Source organism: Lissotriton vulgaris, chromosome 4_1, assembly GCF_964263255.1.
Source record: "Lissotriton vulgaris chromosome 4_1, aLisVul1.2, whole genome shotgun sequence".
In the NCBI taxonomy this organism is placed as follows: Eukaryota; Metazoa; Chordata; class Amphibia; order Caudata; family Salamandridae; genus Lissotriton; species Lissotriton vulgaris.
The window spans coordinates 910,761,741-910,780,594 of record NC_141691.1 but is presented as its reverse complement, the minus strand read 5'-3'; positions in this window follow the sequence as shown (position 1 = coordinate 910,780,594).

The window sequence follows — 18,854 nt, the reverse complement described above, 5'->3', positions numbered from 1 at the left end:
GAGAGACGGCAGTTTAACTGGGTCTCCTGCGGATTAAAACACAGTTTGACTGCGTGTCTACAAGTCCTGATGCCCTTCTGATTACATCTTGCTTGTAATAAAGCTCTCCTTTTATCCATTAAGGCTGGGCAAATACAAATGATGTGTATTAGATCTTCAGATCCTGCTCTACAAAGACGACAGGTCTGCTCTTCTTGTTTCATTTTCCAAGGTGCCAGGTGAGGGTTAATTGGTAAGATACCAAACCGCAGCTTTAACATTTTTTCTTTTATCTTCTGTTTAAATCACCTTTTTATATAAGCTTGTGGCTTAAGTGCTTTGTAATCATTCAACACTGTCCAACCGTGTGCCCTCTTTGCTGGAGTTTCCTTGTCCTCTGTTAAGGATATAATTTTCATTACTTTGGTTACAACCTTTTTAAAACTCTTATGTTCTACTGGCGATTCTCAAAGATCGGGCAGTTCAAGTCTCTCTAGTGATTCCAACAGGTACTCTCTGGCTGGTGATTGCTCTCGTTGTAACAGCTCGGTCCAAAGGTGGGCATTTAGGGTCCCTCATTCTGCGTTACGAGTCTTGTGCCAGTATTTTATGTACGTGCCACTTCTTTCCACTGTCTGCTTCTGAAGGCCAAATTTGAGGCGTATTTGGGCAGGTGATACATAGCTGGGCAGCTGAAAAATCAATCTATATGTTTTACTAATCACTTTATCTAGAATCAACGCGTCTTTTCCATGGGTTGGTTCGCTCCCATATGTCAACATGGACTGTAAATGTGCTCTGATTACTTGGTGGAGTGGATCAAGTGTGCAATCTGGCAGAACTTTCTTCAGGGGCTTCATCGCAAGATAGCTCATGGTGCCCTTTCGATGCAGGGTCTCTAATTGAGGTTTAAATGAGCCTCTGCTGTTGAGTAGTACCCCAATGTACTTGTAGCTTGTTACCTGATCTAGTTTCCACCCTTCCAAATACCAAGCGTTTTCCTAGTCTTATTGTAGTTCATGGTCATGGTTTTTGTTTTTGTTAAATTGATGCTTAGTCTGTTGCATTGCGAGAACGTGTTGGTGGTATCCAGAAGGTGCTGGAGGCCAATTTGAGTCCGGCTTATTAGGACTAGGTCATCAGCATATAGGAAATTGGACAGCAGGAATTCTCCCAGTCGCGGGGCATGTGATTTAGTGTTGTCCAATTCCTCTGGTAGGTCTGCTTAAAAGAAATTAAACAGTATGGGGCTAGGACGCACCCTTGTTTCAAGCCTTTGGAGGTGTTAATCCGCCTTGAGAGTTGCGTCCCGTCTCCCAGCTTGATCTTGACCCAGGTGTTGGTGTGAAGTGAGATCAGCGGTTTCAAGAGAGGTCTTGGTATCCCCCATTTTTCCAGCTTTCCCCACAGTTTGGTCCGATCCATGTGGTCAAACACTGCGCTGTAGTCTATAAAGCATAACAATAGCGAGTTCTTTGCTGCTTTTGCCACGTCTGCCAACAGGGTTAGTGCCATGACATTAGTGGTGGTACCCTGTCCTCTACAGAATCCTCTTTGATTTACCGGGATTATTTGTTTTGACGATGTCCACGATGTCAGTTCCTCCAGTACTAGACCAGCATAGTACTTTGCCTCTATGTCTATTAGGGCGATCAACCGGTAATTGCAAGGGTTACTCCTGTTGCCCTGCTTGTCGATAGGAATTATGATCGAGCCTTTCCAGGAAGCCAGGCTAGTTTCTAGCTCTTGAATGCCCATGAAGACTGGTACCAGTGTGTTGCTCCAAAATTCAATGTCATTCTTGAACATTATTGGCGGTATCCCGTTTGGACCTTGTGCTCCTTCGGAATTGTCCTTCTGTATTTGTGATTTTATCCGAGCCGCTGATATGGTAATATTATTTTCCTTGCTGTTTGATGTAAATTTTGGGCTTGTTTTTCCTGCTCCATCTTCGTCCTTTTGATTCTGCCGTTTCACTTCCCATTTGATGTCTTTTCTAGTCCCTTGTTCGGTCTTTTCTCCGTTAATGTCCTTCTGATCCATCTCCGTTTTCCGTGGTTTCTCTTCAGTCGAGTTTTCCTCTTGGTATTTATCAATAAAGTGACTGTGCAGATGATTTGCCCAATCTGCCTCTGCTATGCATGAGCTTATTCCATGGTGACCTGGGTGTTCGACACTATGGATTGTCTGCCAGAACTTGGCGCTGTTTTTCAGTTTCGAATCGTACATTATTTTTGCCCAGAATTCGTCGTTCACCTGTCTTTTTTTCCCATATTACCTTTTTTAGCCTGGCTTTTAAATTACGTAACTCCTCTTGCAGGGCTTCGTTTTGTGGTTGTGCTCGAAGTTGTTTTAGAATTTGTTTTATTTTCCATTTGAGTCTTTTTGTCTCAGGAGTGCTTGTCTTTCCTGATATGGGCCCCTGAGATTTACCTTTGAAGGTCTTGGATTTTGTGGCGTGTTTAGTCCCAAGGGCCTTCGTCTACTCCTCCAAGGCTTTAATTGGATTTGTGGCCAACTTGTCTTGATGAATTAGTGCCTTCGCACTTGTGGATAGTTCTTCGATCTTGTTGGTTTGTACCTTATTCGTGTGAAATCCGAAGTATATTCGTTCCCAGCGCTTACCATTGTTTCTGTGAAGTTCCCTCTGGTTACGCTTAGCATAATTTCTTGCTGTAGGTGGTCGCTTTGGTTGTTGTCACCCAGTATGAATGATTTGATGATGTCAAACAAAGGGAGAGTTGCAAGTGTATAATCTAAATAAGAAGAGATTGTTGTGGAGTGATAAGTTGATACTGGTGGGTTGTCCTCTTTGAACCGACTGTTCAGCACTCTTAGGTTTAATTGCTCTAAATCCATTAGCAGTTGATTTGAGCACCTTGTTTGTTTGTTTGGAAGTGCTAGGGCTTGAGTTGGAATTCCCAAGGCTATATCAAGCTCCTGTGCTAGTTCGTCTTCCAGTGCGGTTCCAAAGAGGAAAAGATTGAAGTCTCCTGCCAGAATCAATTTCTCAACTTCTCTCTCTTCTATGATTTTTGCCGTTTCCTTGTACAAGGTGTTGTTCAGGTGTAAGATGTCAGCATGAGTTTTAATCTTGTAATAGATTTGGGTGTCATCGGCGTAAAGGTGGTAGTTGATACCTGCTTGTTTAAGAATGGGACTGAGGGGTTCCATAAAGAGGTTAAAGAGGGAAGGAGAGAGAATAGATCCTTGGGGGACAACAAGGGAGACTGGAGTGGGTTTAGAGAGACAATTTCGAATTTTGATTTGCTGAGTTCAGTGTTGAAGGTAGGAGGAGAACCATTTGAAGGCGGTGCCATTAAGGCCGAAACGGGTCCTAAGAACATTAAGTAGGGCTGAATGATTGACTGTATCGAACGCTATGGAGAGATCAAGGAGGATAAGAAGGCAGGTCTCGCCATTTTCAAGTGATTGATGGATGTCATCTATGACATTAAGCATTGCCGTTTCGGTGCTACACCCTTTCTTGAAGCCAGACTGAAGGGGGTCAAGTAGGTTAAAGTTTTCGCTATGTTTGTCAAGTTGTAGTAGGACACATTTTTCAAGGACCTTTCAGAGAAGGGGGAGGTTGGTAACAGGGCGGAGATTGTTTAGGTCATTTGGGTCAGCATTAGGATTTTTAATTATGGGCGAGATTTGTCCAAGTTGAAGGGAGGTGGGGACACAGCGCGTGGAGAGAGAGGTGTTGATGATTTTGGTCCAGAATGGGGCTATGATGTACTTAAGGGTAGGGACAAGGTTGGAGGGTACAGGGTCTTTTGTGTGGGCGGACGGTTTAATATTGACAATTATTTTGAGGACTTCTAGCTCAGTGACGGGGAATAAATTGAGCAAGGATGCATTGTTTTATAGTTGTGAGTTAGGGGAGTTGGTAGCCTGTGACATGGTAGTAGGGAGGTCAGTGGAATGGTTGGGTGAGTAGAGAAGTGGGTGGGTGAGAAGGGTCGTTAGGGAGCGGGTTGGGGGTTGGTTGTGTGGGAAGGAAGGATTGATCAATTTTGGTCATTTTTTCCCAGAAGAAATGGGCAATTTCGTCACATCTGGCTGAGGAGGCTGTCAGTTTAGAAGGTGCTGGGGAAGTTTAGTTACGAATGATTTTGAAGAGTTCCCTGAGTCTGTTCTTGGCATGATCAAGTTGAGTGCGGAAGAAGGATGCCTTTTGCTTGAGGATGTGTTTTTTGTACGTGGATCTAGCACGTCTGAGACGTGCAAGATGTGAGGGTGAGGGCTGGTGTCTCCAGGTTCTTTCCGCTAGTCTGAGTGCCCGTCTTTCATTAATAATCTCGGAATTAAACCAAGAGTTAGAGGGGGTGTTTCTTTGGCTTTTGAGTTTAGGCGGGCCCGTTCGTCAAGAATACCGGTGACAGTATTATTGAAGAGTTCAGTGAGCTCATTTGCATTTTGTAAGTGGGGAATGAGAAGGAGTTGAGCTTGGAGTTTAGATTGTAGAGAATCTTGGTGGACACCTTTTAGGTTCCTTGTCAATTTCTTAGGCCTGTTAGCTTTAGAGGCAGGGAGGCTTGCTGAGGTATCGATGGTGAACAGTATAAGGTGATGGTCAGACAAGTCAATGCGGATGATGTTGGTCACAGTGGACAGATCTTCGTTAGACAGAATGACGTCGAGTATGGAGCCTTTGGCGTGTGTTGGGGATAGGCAGATGATGGGATATGAATAGAACGAATACATATTATTGGCCTAGTATATACAATATAACCTTATAACTGCATGTTATCATTGTATTATTCACATAGCATTATTATTGTTAGGAGTGATTCACTGTAGTGCTAACCAAACCTATTGGTAGGACCAAAACCATTTTGTTTTGTTTCTCTGTCTCCTAACGTGGTTTCTCAGAAACCACGTAACTAGGCTTTCTGCTTGAAACCACTGTGGCAGACCTAGCTGTCTGATAGTTTGTAGCTGAGGGAAACCCAAGGTCACACCTGCCCTTCTTGTGGGAAGCGCACATTCTAGCAGAGTTCGTTCCTGTCCTCCCCGAGCTACAGATAGAAAGGGAGGCAGCTTACTGACCTGCCCTCGGAATAGCTTAGGCTCAGCTACCAGCAATCAATTGTGCCTTATATGGGTCTTCCTGTTGGCTCACTAACAAGTTGTATCTTTACTAGTAAGGTGACATCATGCTATCTGTGAATCGTATATATGCTTTACTGTGCTTGTGTGTAGGCAGTCTTCTCTGCGCACCTCCGAGGGTCGTGTAGACTGAGGCTCCCCTGTCAGGGCCTGTATCTGCAGAATAAACGATTGAACCTTCTGCATTTCTGACTGACTTATTATTCATGAATATGATATATGGGCTATTGGTGAGTATAGTCCATTAGTATAATTATTTGGTTCCTTCACAGAGTTGTTTGAGTTCACTGATCTCAAGGAGAGTGGTGAGGAGGGAGATAGTGGGGTCATTGGTATCATTCCAATGGAGGTTAAGATCCCCAAGAAACAGTATTTTTGAGTTGGATAAATCAGATTTCGTCAGGAGCTCATATATGTCCTCAATGAAGGGCTGTGGTGATCCCGGGGCGCGATAGATGTTGTGCAGGCGGATTGGGACGGAATTTTGAGTTGACAGTTCAACTTCCAGGTATTCACAGGAGGAGTATCCTGGGTTAGTGATAAGGGATAATTGAAAATAATTTTTAAAGATAATGGTAAGACCTTGACGCTTCTCTCTCCAAGAACCGCCAGGTCAGCGCAGTAGCTTCCCCCTGCTTCCAATGCTTGCGCATCCTTCAAAGGACCTTCAAATGGATCCACCCCGACTGCAGAAAGACCATCACCCACGCACTCATAACCAGCAGACTGGACTAAGGCAATGCCCTATACAACAGAATCAACAGATCTCTCCTACAAAGACTCCAGACCATCTAAAACGCTTGGCCAGAATCGTCCTCGGGACCCCACGCCACAAACACATGACCCAACACCTACGAGGGCTCCACTGGCTCCCTGTTGAGAAGAGAGTCACCTTCAAACTCCTCACCCACGTCTACAAATCCCTCAACAACATTGGACCCAAATACCTCAGCGAGAGACTACCCTTCCACTTACCGAGGAGGAATCTCCGCTCTGCCAAACTCACCCTGGCAGAGGTCCCCCGAACCCACAGAAGTAAAACAGGCAGGAGAGCCTTCTCCTACATCGCAGCTAAGACATGGACCGAGCTCCCTGTGAACATCAGACACTCTCCAACCCTGTACACCTTCAGGATGGACCTCAAGACCTGGCTCTTCTACTTATCCAGAGCTCCCCCCCCCCAGCACTTGCGAACCTCATGGGTGAGTAGCACGCTATATGAACCCCTGAATGATTGATTGACACACATAAAAAATTCCTGGGAAAACAGGATCAGTTCAACCCTTCAATCCTCAACCTCTAGTAATTTGGAAAGTATGCTAACATTTACTAGAACCAATTAAGTAGTTATTATAGTTAGTTTTAGTTCTAAGCAGACAAATCTTCCCTTTCTGTGACCAGTCCAGAGACATTGCCACGTAATTTTCACCCTTCTCTTGATTTTCTTCTCTAAAGTCCCATGGTGATATTTAGGACTTTTGTTCAGCAGCTTTCTTTTGGAAATTTTCTCTTCTATTTTCGACCATCTCTACGAAAATGTTCTCTTCAACCCATATTCTATGTCTAAAGCTTTTGTAATATGTAAGAATTATCCCATATACCGTTCATTCGTACCACTTAACACCTTGTTTAATTATTTAATAACATGAATTTCAGAAAATACTAAGTCTACATTGGAATATGATACTCAAGTTTCCCCAATACATAGAATAGGCTGGTAAGTATACTACAAGACACACCATAGGTTAATGGAAGATGGTGTTAAGTCACCCTTTCAGAAACAGGCAAAGGTAATTGCATGCACACATAACAATCACTCACATTCATAGTCTCAACATACTCATAGAGTAACTTGGTAAAGACGTTTAACAAGAAATCACTAATTGATTTATCATGATGGAGAATGCTTTCATCAAAGGGTACTATTTTAATATTTGGGGTTTTGCTAGTGACATCATTCATTCTTTCACTTGTTACATCATTAGTATTGCTTCTTTTGTCAGTTACCATTAAAATAGGTGTAAGGACAGTTAATAGTATCCACATAAATGTTAATAACAAGACACTACATAAGCAAGCTTTAATACACCTACATTTTAGATTAGGTTTTGGAAGTTCAGTCACTTCTGCTTCAGCCATTTTTCCCTTTCTATGAAAATAAAATTCTATCTTTACCTCTAAATTTCTAAAATAAAATGTGCTAAAAATATTAGTGTAATTCTACACTTCAAGGCTTTCTTCTTTGCACCCTTTCTTTCATTCTTTTTTTCATCAGTCTCTCCCTGACTCTTCTTGATCTGTTTGACTTGAGACCTCATTACTTTGTTCTGGTATTTTTCTTGACCTTCTCTTCACAAGAGTGTATTTTAGTCTTTTCACTCCACTTGGCCAATTATCACCTTTTCTTGGTTTCTTTGCTTTGCCCACGTTTTCACCTTCGACATCTGGTTCACAGATTCTTTTGTTTGCCCTTTCTTCTGGCTGAGTTTCGTCTTGAATGTCAGTTTCTTTAGGTTCTTAAGTTTCTACAATAACTTCCCTTTCAACTGTGAACTCACTTCCTTCTGGTTCAAATACAGTTTCACCTGTTTCAGATTCGGCTGGAAGTTCACTTTCCTCTGGATCATGAATGAACTCACTTCTTTCTGGTTCAACAACAGTCTCTGGAGCCCTAGGATCTATCGTCCACTCTGCTCAACTTGTGCCTGTTCACCTTCTGCTGGTTCGTCAGAATCTATCACTCTAGATTCATCAGCTTCACACACTTCAGCCTCTGACCTTTGGTTTTGATTCACCGGTTGTGGCTCTTTTGATCTTTCAAGTGGATCTAGGGTTTGTTTGGTGTGGCTTGCGTGAATCCAATTTGGTAAGCCAGCAAACTTCATTGCTGTTGTCGTCACCAGGATGATTTTATAAGGTCCATGCCACATGGGGTCCAAACACAGTTGTCTTACATGTTTCTTGACGTAGACCCACTTGCCAGGACTCAGATCATGATCTTGATTTCGATGTATTGTTGTGGCATCTTCTCCAGCCTGGTGAGACACAGAACGTACAAGTTCAGCCAAACATCTCCAATAGTCAAGCACCAGATCATCAGAAATACTCATCAGTTTGTTTGCTGGTACATATGCCTGTCTCATTGCTCTTCCATGAAGACTTCATGGGGACTCAATCCAGTCTTTTTTACTTTTTGTTTTTTTATTGGTTTTGGTAAAATACACAGTTAGGTGATTACAGCAATGAATGACACAGCCATACAGCTCACAGTTTACATTTTGCATTTGTGGGTTATTCAGTAAAGCATGTCATTACAGGCCTACAGTACTTACCCCTCTTCACAGCACATCTTTTGACCAAAAGTTTTTTGAAAAAAATAACACTATATGACAGGATTTTGCAGAGCATGTGAATCTGCAGCACTACAGCTACAAACAGATGGTAGCTGGATAACTAACATTTTCCTTTCTAGGAATAAAGCCCCCACCATTTTCAGCATTTTTTTTAGATATGCGAGATATTTGCCAGACTTAGATTTAGGAATCCTTCTGTTTAAAATTTGAGGAACCAGGGGCAGGTTTCGATCTACCTAGACTAGGTTTTCAGGTTGTAAGCACATAGCCACCTCTAAGGATTTCACTTGTGGTGAATTAAACTGTTGCTAGAGCAGATTACATAGAATGCTTCTAGTGCTGTATTGCCGCATAAACACAATATATGCTTGTTTATTGGGTGTTTGTACTTATTTCAAAATATCCTCACTACGTTGTTATAGGTAAATGCAATGTAATACTGAAAGTAGTATCTCTTAGATTTTGAGCTGCAATTGTTCTTTTTCACTCCATTGTGCGTTATAGGTGAGCTCATACACCGAACACTGAAGGGATCTACCTTAAGGAGCACTTGATTTGTCAAGAAAGCGATATGCAGTTCCTTTTTTTTCTTAGAACCATGGCGCATAAAACACTGATAGAATGGAGTCACAATTTGTGGATAACTTGTAACAAGATGCTAAGAAGTTGGAACATTCATTGTATGTATCAATAAATTCATTGATCAGTCCTTCTGTGTTGTTACGTTACATGTATGTATATGCGGTACATAACGGAATGGAATAAATACTTGTATAGCGCAAAACTGTCACCCTACAGGCATCCTAGCGCTTGGATCAAAGATTGCATCAATAGCAGAGTCAGTTTTCAATAGCAGAGGATCTAAGAAGCATTCCTTGGAAAGAGCCAGGCTTTCAGACTCTTCCTAAACACTATCAGTGAACTTTCCTGCCTTAGAGTCGGAGGCAGCACATTCCAGGTATGTGAGGCAAGTACTCCGAAGGCTCTACCCCCCTTCCGGGACCTCTTAAACCTGGTAGTTGTGATCAGTTTTGTATTGGATGAACGGAGCTGCCTCTGTGGGTTATACTGAGTAAACATTTTGTGCAAAGGAATAGGACCCTGTCCATATGCTGCCCTATGGACAAAACAGAGTGATTTAAAGCAAATTCTCTCCTTGATGCGCAGCCAGTGAAGATCTCTTAGCGCCAATGTCGTGGAAGACCCTTGTTGTCTGTTTAGCATCAGCTTTGCTGCCATTGCCTGTATTCTCTGCGGCCCCTGCATAATATATTGTGGTGCTCCCAGGTACAGAGAGGTACAATAATCCAACCTACTCAGTATTGCACTTCTCACTACAAGTGTTCGAGTGTCTTCTGGGAGTAGCGGGAGGATCTTACGCAATACTCGCAGCAATGAAAGGCACACACTGGTAGTTTTGTTGGCTTGCATATCCATTTGGAGATTCTCATCAACCATAACTCCCAGATTGCGCACCACTTTAGCTGGAGTCAAAGGTTCAGCCTCTGCGGTAAGTTTAAACGCTATCGGCAGGTGATGAGACAATCTGGTGGCAGGACAGTACACCACCTCTGTCTTTCCCCCATTAAGCTGTAAGGAGTTTTTCCTGAGCCAACTTGCCGTTTGACACATACACTCCTGGAAGGTGTCCATAGACACTGCTTGTTTCCCCACCAGGGAGAATATCAATTGAGTGTCATCTGCATAGTTGACCATGTCAACCCCAAAGGACATATTTATGAGGAATAGAGGGTGCATATAGATGTTAAAAAGAATCGGGCTTACTGCCGATACCTGTGGCACCCCATGATGTACTGGTGACATGACAGAAATAAACGGCATTAAAGACACAGCCTGTTGTCTTCCTGACAGGTAAGACCAAAGCCACTGCAAGGCTCTCCCTTTAATCCCTATGTTTTTCAATCTCTCAACTAGCACGGCAAGGCTCACCGTATCGAATACGGCTGACATGTCCAATAATGCTAGGAACAAGGAGTCACCATTGTCAGCACGCATTCGCAGATTGTCCATTACCGTTGCCAGTGCCGTCTCAGTTCCATGTCTGTCTTGCTAATGCTATTAGCTAAGCCTTGTAGCACCAATGGGTGACTTACTCAAAAAACTTAAATAGTGCATCTTATGGATTAATCAGTAAGTGACCCTTTAAAACACCCAACTTCACTCTCGCTTTGCCTTGCCGGTTTGGTATTAGGAACCGTTTAGAGTTTTGTTTCAAATCTGTTTTATTATAAGAACAAATCAAAAGGACCAATACAACAATGAAGTAACCATGAGAAAGGAGAAAATAAAAAGAAAGTAAAGAAGAGGATAGAACACACAAAGGGAAGAGCGGGACAGGGAGGAGAGGGGTGCAGCATAAACAATGCCTAAAAAGAGAGAGAAAAGAAAAGTCAGCCAATGAAAACACTGAGGAGAAAACCATGGACGTTACAAAGCAGTCATTGGAAATAGACTGTACACTGGGAGAGAAAAGGCAACCAAACTGCAAGCCAAATGGTGACAAGTCCCGTTAGGAGGATGTGGCTGTGGGAAGTGTAGGCAAAATGCGTGAGATACACCAAGAAATCGAGCCCTTGTAAGTAGAAGAACCATATGAAGGGAGGGCCCAAGCAAAGGCATATTAGCATGTTAGAACAGTGCCCAGCATAGGAGACGTTAGACAGCTTCTCTATTGTGCCCCCAGAGTCTGCTCTCCTCAGAGGTAGACATATTGTCCTTGAAGAGGTGCAGGACTGGAATCCTCAGAGCTTGAAGATGGGCGTGATCAAGTTTGCAAAAATAATCTATTAATAGTTGCCAAATGTTCGTAAATTTGATGTCGCGGAATTGCAGTTGCGCTGTGAGTAGCTCCATTGCCATGGTATGCCATAAGCGGGTAAACGGTACAGTCACTGGGAGAGTTTCAGCCTTTTTCCAAATAATGCTACTATCTGTTTAGCTGCACCAGGCATATGTAAAATAAGGTACTAGTCCCTGTGTGGCATGGTGAGGGCATTTGTGGGTTTGATACCTAGAATGAGTGTAGCCGGGGTTTCGGGCAGTGGGTAGCCAATCGCCTATTTAATGTGACTAAGAACCTCTTTCCAGTAGGCGGTCAAAAGCGGGCAATGGCGCCAAATGTGGAGAAAATCTCCAGCAGCATTCGTGCAGAGCCAGCAGACTGGGGAGGAATTGAGAAACATCTTGTGTAACCTGTGGGGAGTGTAATACCATGGTGTCATGACTTTATATGCGGTTTCCCTCTGAGAGATACTGTGAAAGACCCTCGGAATGACGTGCCATAGCTGCTCCCATTGTTTGGATTGCCGTTGGAGAACCGGGCCTTATGGGCCTGGCGGCGCAGGGCACGCCTTAAATCCCCGAGTTCACCTGCCTTGTCGAACAGAGACACAAGACACTCTGTTGGGCGTAGAAAGCCAGGTTTATGTGCTGCAGCTAAGCACAGTTGTCCCAGAAGTACATACAAAGTGAAGATTCTAAGGAGACTGCCACTTTAGTCCGTGGCGCACAAACTTTTATAGCATACATATTTACAACATTTACCCCCAATACATACAAAGCAAGCCCATAGGAAAAGTTGGAAAACAAGCTATCAGGTGTCCCAAATACGCCCCTCTCTCAAACCCCGTGTGTTACCCCTCCAAACAAATTAATCAGTGCTAGTACCGACAATCCAATTTGCAGGTGGCAGGACGTATTTGTGTGCCTCAAAGGATGGTTGTGTAACAAGAGAATACAAGGAGAGAATAGCGAAGGCCAGTCGCATAAGATAATGTAAGGAAAGAATAGGACCAGCCAAATAGTCAGTCGAGACAGGGATCAATCAACCCAGACATGGATTAGCGAACTCGGCCAGACCCTGGCATCGGTTTCGTAAACAAGGGCAGGAGGTTACTTTTTAACAAATGAGACACGTAGCAGCTGAGAAAAGCAAAACACTCTGTTCGCCGTGTTGCCTGAGTGAGGGCAACACATAATGGCGACGAGACACAAAATGGCGGCTAAATACGGGACAAAGTCAGCAACCAAAGAACCTCAGACCCTCCTTTTGCCATTACTCAGGCAAAACACAAAGGACTCAAGTTAGTCTGAGTCAATGTCTATGGCCATGAGGTCATTGAGCTGTTGCAGCAACATCATTTTAATGTTCTCTGTTTTCTTTGACACAGGCCTTGGGACACACATAGTGGCACAAAGACCACAGATGGCAGGGCCACACTGTATACAAAGACAACAAGAGAAAATGATGGCCAAAACCATTCCAAGGAACGTTAGTATCTTCCCCAAAACCATCCCATCACAGACCAATCGCCTGTGTCCTGATGTATAGACTCGGAAATGATATGCATCTTAGAGATGGCTTGGTATACTGTTGGGGCATTATCTGGACTGTAAATTCAGCAACTAGACCCGATCAATTTCCAGACTCCTCCACGATCTGCAAGGACAATGTCTAGAACCATCCGGTTCTGCAAAGTCATAAGGCGATCCACCTGAAGTTCGGCTGTCAGATTACTCAAGGCTCCAGAAGTTACATTTATGGTAGCCTCAACAACACAAACTAACTGTCTGATGTCTCTGCTGTTGGCCATTGGGCCCCAAAAAGGAAGCAACCCTTTATTAAAGTCACCTCCTTCTTGTCCTGCCGTGTCCTTCGAATCAATAACTCCTCTGCCATGTCTTTTTCTATGATGACCTCATGGAGTAGTATGTGTTTGAGGAAGAAGAAAAGCAACATAGCAAGTGCCTTAAAAATAGGTAGGAAGCCATGTATAGGCTCTATCGTGGCAGATTAAATAGGTGCCTTGTGATGGCACTAACGGTGAAGAAATCTGAGGTGAATAAATGTGCGTATGGGAACAGACACTTTTCTCTTGTTGATTTTTAACATTTTGGCCATTAATCTGCAGACAGAAATTACCTTGATGAGGTACAGTCCAAATTGGTGGGGATCTCCTTCGTCTAGCCCTATCTGTAAGGCTAGTAACATTACGAGTCACGTCCCAGCCATCATATGCTCGCTTCTCATCAACGGGAATCTTACTAATCTCAGCAATTTTAGCCATGGCCACTATTCCCTTTATCAAAGAACTGTGACTAAAACCTGCTCCACCACCATATGGACTACCAGGAGGATACCGTAGTTGGTTCTGATATACATCAGAAAACATGGCCGGATAAACCCAAGAGGAGCCTTCGTAGGAAAATGGAAGAACTAAATATGGCATCCCTCTCTCTGTGTTATGGGGCATGAGCTCACAGACCCAACAATCAGTGGTGTTCATTACCAGTTGATGCTTATGCAATAACTGAATAAATGAATTATTGAAGTATTCTGTTCTCCTAATTTGCTCATGTTCTGGGAGTGTATGAAACTGATGAGCGGAGGCAGTAGTAGGAAAAGACAAAGAAACAGAAGTTGGAGCAGGTGCTTGCTGCATAGTGTAAACAACCCAACTTATACAAGCCAATAAAATACATGAACATATTAAAATACATAAGGTTATGCCACATGGACTAACCAATAATCTCTTATGTTTACTTTTTATTTTTACATTCTTATCATTGCTTTCCACTTTATTATCCATTCTCTAAAGCGTTGCTCATGGCAATCTTCCTAGATCACTTAGCTGTGATTATTAGCCGTCCTATGACAGTGCAATCCCTACAGACCTACTGTCACTACTCAGGTCACAGCTTAAGACTCCTACCGTGACCCTGTAACTTGATGGATAGTGGAAAAAAGAAGAATGTCTCTCAAAAAACGTAATCAGAAAGTGGAAAAAGAAAAGTTCAATTGTTTTCCGTTGATCTGGATCTTAAATTGTACAGAGTCTTCTTAGGGATTGTTTGTTCTTGAAACAAAGTCTCTGGATTTACTGTGTTCAATCGCAGATGTGATGGTACAGATTCTTGCAACACGTTGTCGTCTTCTTTTTCAGAGTTTGTTCGATCCAGGCGTGCACTACTGAAAGGTACAAATCGGGGGACCCTTTCGCTTTCACTGTCACTTATACCCTTACAAACCCACTGATCAAAAGGTAAGGGCAAAGGCACCCTCTTACAATGCACGCCATGGACCCAGTTCTTCTTCCTGATGACCTTTACTGCTCTACGTGTGGCCAACAAAACTTGCTGAGGCGGGCCTCAACGAGGTTCCAGATTCTTTTTCAGCGGGAAATTCTTCAGACAGACCCAGTCACCAGGTTGGATGGAGTGTCCTGGATCTGCAGAGGCATCCGGCAAAGCGTTTTGAACCTGTTGATGAAGAACACGTAATTTAGTGGTGAGGTCATGCAAGTAGTTAATCAACTTTGGGTATGGGATGTCAGAATACTTTTTAGGTCGAGGGACTCCCCAGACATTGGCTGGGCGCCCAAAAACTACCTCATATGGGCTGAGTCCTAAACGAGAATGTACAGTAGTTATCATGGATAAAAGTGCCAAAGGCAAAGCGTCAGGCCAAGCAAGACCCGTGCTGGCCTGAATCTTCGTCAATTTAAGCTTGAGAGTGCCAATATAGCACTCTACCAAACCTGCTGACTGAGGGTGGTTTGCCGTATAGAATTTGTGCCTAATACCAAGACCCGCACACACTTTCTGCATAATTTGGCCTACAAATTCACTTCCATTGTCACTCCAGACAATGCGCGGCAAGCCAAACCTCGGGAAAAACTCCTTCAAAAGGACTTTGGCAGTAGACAAAGCAGTATTGTCCTTTAGGGGGTCTATCCATCTGGAAAAGGTGCAAACCACCCCCAGAACATACTTTAAATTGTTACAGTGGTCCATATGAATGTAATCGATTTGTATTACCTCAAAAGGGTATGTACGGGGAGCAAAGTGACCTGCTGGAGTTGGGGTTCCCTTTCCTGGATTATGCATTAAACAAACGATGCAATGCTTCACCACATTCTCCGCACATTTAGGAATTCTTTCATTCTGCCATACTGGAGCCAGAAGTTTACATATCCCTTTTGCACTAATGTGGGCTGGACCATGCGCCATGGTAACTACAGGCAGTACGTAGGCGTCTGGTAACAGCCAACGCTGATATTCTGACAATTCTGTCCAACACCCTGTCACGCCAAACATTCCCGTACTTTCTTTCCACTTACTCAATTCCTTCTCAGTAGCCTCTTTTTGAATCATTCTCACATTTTCTATTGTGTCCTCACACATTCCTCCCTCTCTGACCCATCTTGAAGGGCCTGCAAAACACATGCGACTCGTAGAATCTCTCTCTGTTTTTTTTCGCTACCTCATCTGCAAAAGCATTCCCGCGACCCACATCATCAGTGATCTTATGTGCACTACACTTTACTATTGCTATTTGTGTAGGCAAAGCAAGTGATTCGAGAAGGTCAGTTACCAACTGGCCATGCTGTATCTTAGTCCCAAGGGAAGTAAATAATCCTCTTTCCTTCCACAAACGACCAAAGCTATGAGCCATGCCAAAGGCGTATTGGCTATCAGTGTAAACATTCACTCTCTTTCCCTTAGCCTACACACACGCTCTCGTCAGGGCAATTAGTTCAGCTGCTTGGGCTGAATTCTGTACAATGAGTGCTGTCTCCACTACCGTGTACAAGGTGGTAACAGCATACGCTGCAGTCGTTTCGCCATTTGGAAGCTTGAAACAAGACCCATCCACCCATAGGATCCCATCCGGGTCCACACGTTGTGTGTCTTTTAAGTCTATTCTGCCTTTCGTTTCCTCCTCTGTTCGGAGAAAACAATCATACTGTTCTTGAGTATCCTTCTCTTCCAGAATGGGCAACAATGTTGCTGGATTCAAAGTATTACACCGCTTGATGTGTATATGGCTAGCCAAGAATGTCAGCTCATATCCAGACAAGCGAACACTCGTGAGTTGTTGTGTTTTCGTTCTGTTCAAAAGAGAATCCACAGTATGTGGTACCATAACAACAAGCGTCTAGTACCAATCCAGCAGATTGACGAATGGAGATCGCTGCTGCTGCTGTAGCTCTGAGACAACTAGGCAATGCCTTCGCTACTGGATCCAACGTAGCCGAAAAATAGGGACATGGCCTCTGTTTGTCTCCAAATTGTTGTCTTAAAACTGACAACGCGCAACCTTCCCTTTCGTGAACGTAAAGTGTGAAAGGCTTACTGTAATCTGGAGTACCTAACACAGGAGCAGAACACAAGGCAGTATGTAAGTCAGAAAAATTCTTATGACATTCATCAGTCCAAGGAAGAGGTTGGGGTGTGTCTTTCAGAGTAAGTGCCAGCAGAGGTTTAGCCAACAAAGAAAAATGTGGAATCCACTGTCTACAATAAGAGGTAATGCGCAGAAAGGCACGCACCTCTCTTTGTGTGAATGGCACAGACATTTGCGCGATTGCTTGAATTCTTTCTGGGGTCAATCGTCTTCCCTCCTTCGACAAGAGATGGCCGAAATAGGTAACCTCTTGGCGACAATATTGCAAATTAGAGGGTGACACCTTGTGATGCAGATCAGACAAATGACGCAACAGTGAAACAGTCACATCCTTACAAACATCCTCTGATTCAGCAGCTACTAACAATTCGTCCACATACTGAATAAGAGTGGCACCTTGGGGGCAAAGTGAAAGCATTGAGCTGAGATTTCAAAGCCTGTGTGTAAATGGAGAGACTCTCACAGTAGTCTAGAGGTGCACGTTTGAATCGGAAACTTCGGCCTCCAAGAGAAAAGCCAAAAATATCCCTACTTTCCTCAGCAATAGGAATACTGAAGAAGGCATTTTTTAGATCAAAAACCGAGAACCATGCCGCTGAGGCGGGTATCATAGTAAGCAAGGCAGTGATATCTGGGACAACAGGAAACTGGGGGACAACAATCTTGTTGACTTCCCAAAGATCAATCACAAAGCGATATACAGGAGGCTGAGAAGGATCAGTGCGTTTAAGGAAAGATAGAACAGGACTGTTACAAACATTACCTCTCGTTTCTTCGACCACACCCTTCAGAACCAGATCATAGATAATAGCCAACAAAGCACGTTCACCATCATTGGAAATCTTATACTGAGGAATGTGTGGGAATTTAACATTAGGCTTAATAGTAACCATGTAAGGTGGAATCTGGAGCAGACCAACATCATTCGGACCCGTAGCCCAGAGCGTAGCAGGAAGAAAATGCAATTCGGGTGGGAATTGGTCTTTCTATAAATACATAGGCGAAACCAATTTTTCACCTAAAGTAAGATGTACACCAGAAGGGGAACAATACAACATTGCATGAAGACGTTTCAACAAGTCCAAACCCAACAAGTTCTCTCCGCAACCAGTCTTTAAAATAAGCGGAGCTTCCAGATCGTAAGGACCAATCGAAAGGTGCAAAGGACAAGAAACCAGGTTAGTAACTTGGGCGCCAGAAAATCCTACAGAAATGTTAGTTAATCCAGACAAAGGTGCCCCCGTGGAGTTTATAATGAATGATAGACCTTCTCATTGCACCAGTATCCAAAAGAAATGGCTCTGCAACACCCAATGCAACAACTTCAACATAAGGCCCATTCTGATCCACTGGAACTGATAAGACTCCCTTACTTTGTCCATGGCTGTCCTAACTAGAATGAAAATCCTGAACCTCACCCTCAACACAATAATCGTCATTGTAATATTGGGTAGACTGAGAATTCTGTTGATCAAAATAATTCAAACGTTGTCCTTGAGGCAACGCACCTCGCCCTGGGAATCCACTGTAGCGGGAATTCCGTTCTCCTACAGAACTGTGCATAGAGATTCGGAACCTCAGTGAATTAGGATGGCCCAAAACTCACCTCAGTACCCAAAATTCCCTTACCGAGCTAGCTACAGTGTCTCATTGGTCATAACAAACTCCCAATGTTTAGACAAACCAGAACATGAACTTAGATTACCTCAGGTATTGTGAAACACATGAACACTCTTCCGCTATATAATCGTTTCAAACCAGAACGTGGAGTAAATGAGGACACGTGCATATTTGAAATATTTATTTACTAATGCAGGGTTCTCAAATGCAGTATCTTATATAATACAAGCAAACATATTTTAAGCAACAAAGTTATCAGCATAGTTACTAGTCCATAAAAGGCGAATGGTGACAGCATACTAAGATGCTGAAATGAATAGGAATTAACAACACCTATTTCTAACCCTCCCTATTTAGCATAATATATTTATATCTATGAAGGTCTCATTTGGGTTTTAGCAGGGCGGGCCCATACCTCAAAATCTCAGTGGCAGAGGATCACATCATCTTTCACCAGCTCTCTGCATGCGAAGCACCATCAAGTGTGTTACGTGTGTTTTCAGCAAAGCGATAAAAAACCCGCTTAGAGCCAGATTTTGGCAGCAGCATGTGTGTTAGGTCCACCACAACAACACTGTGTC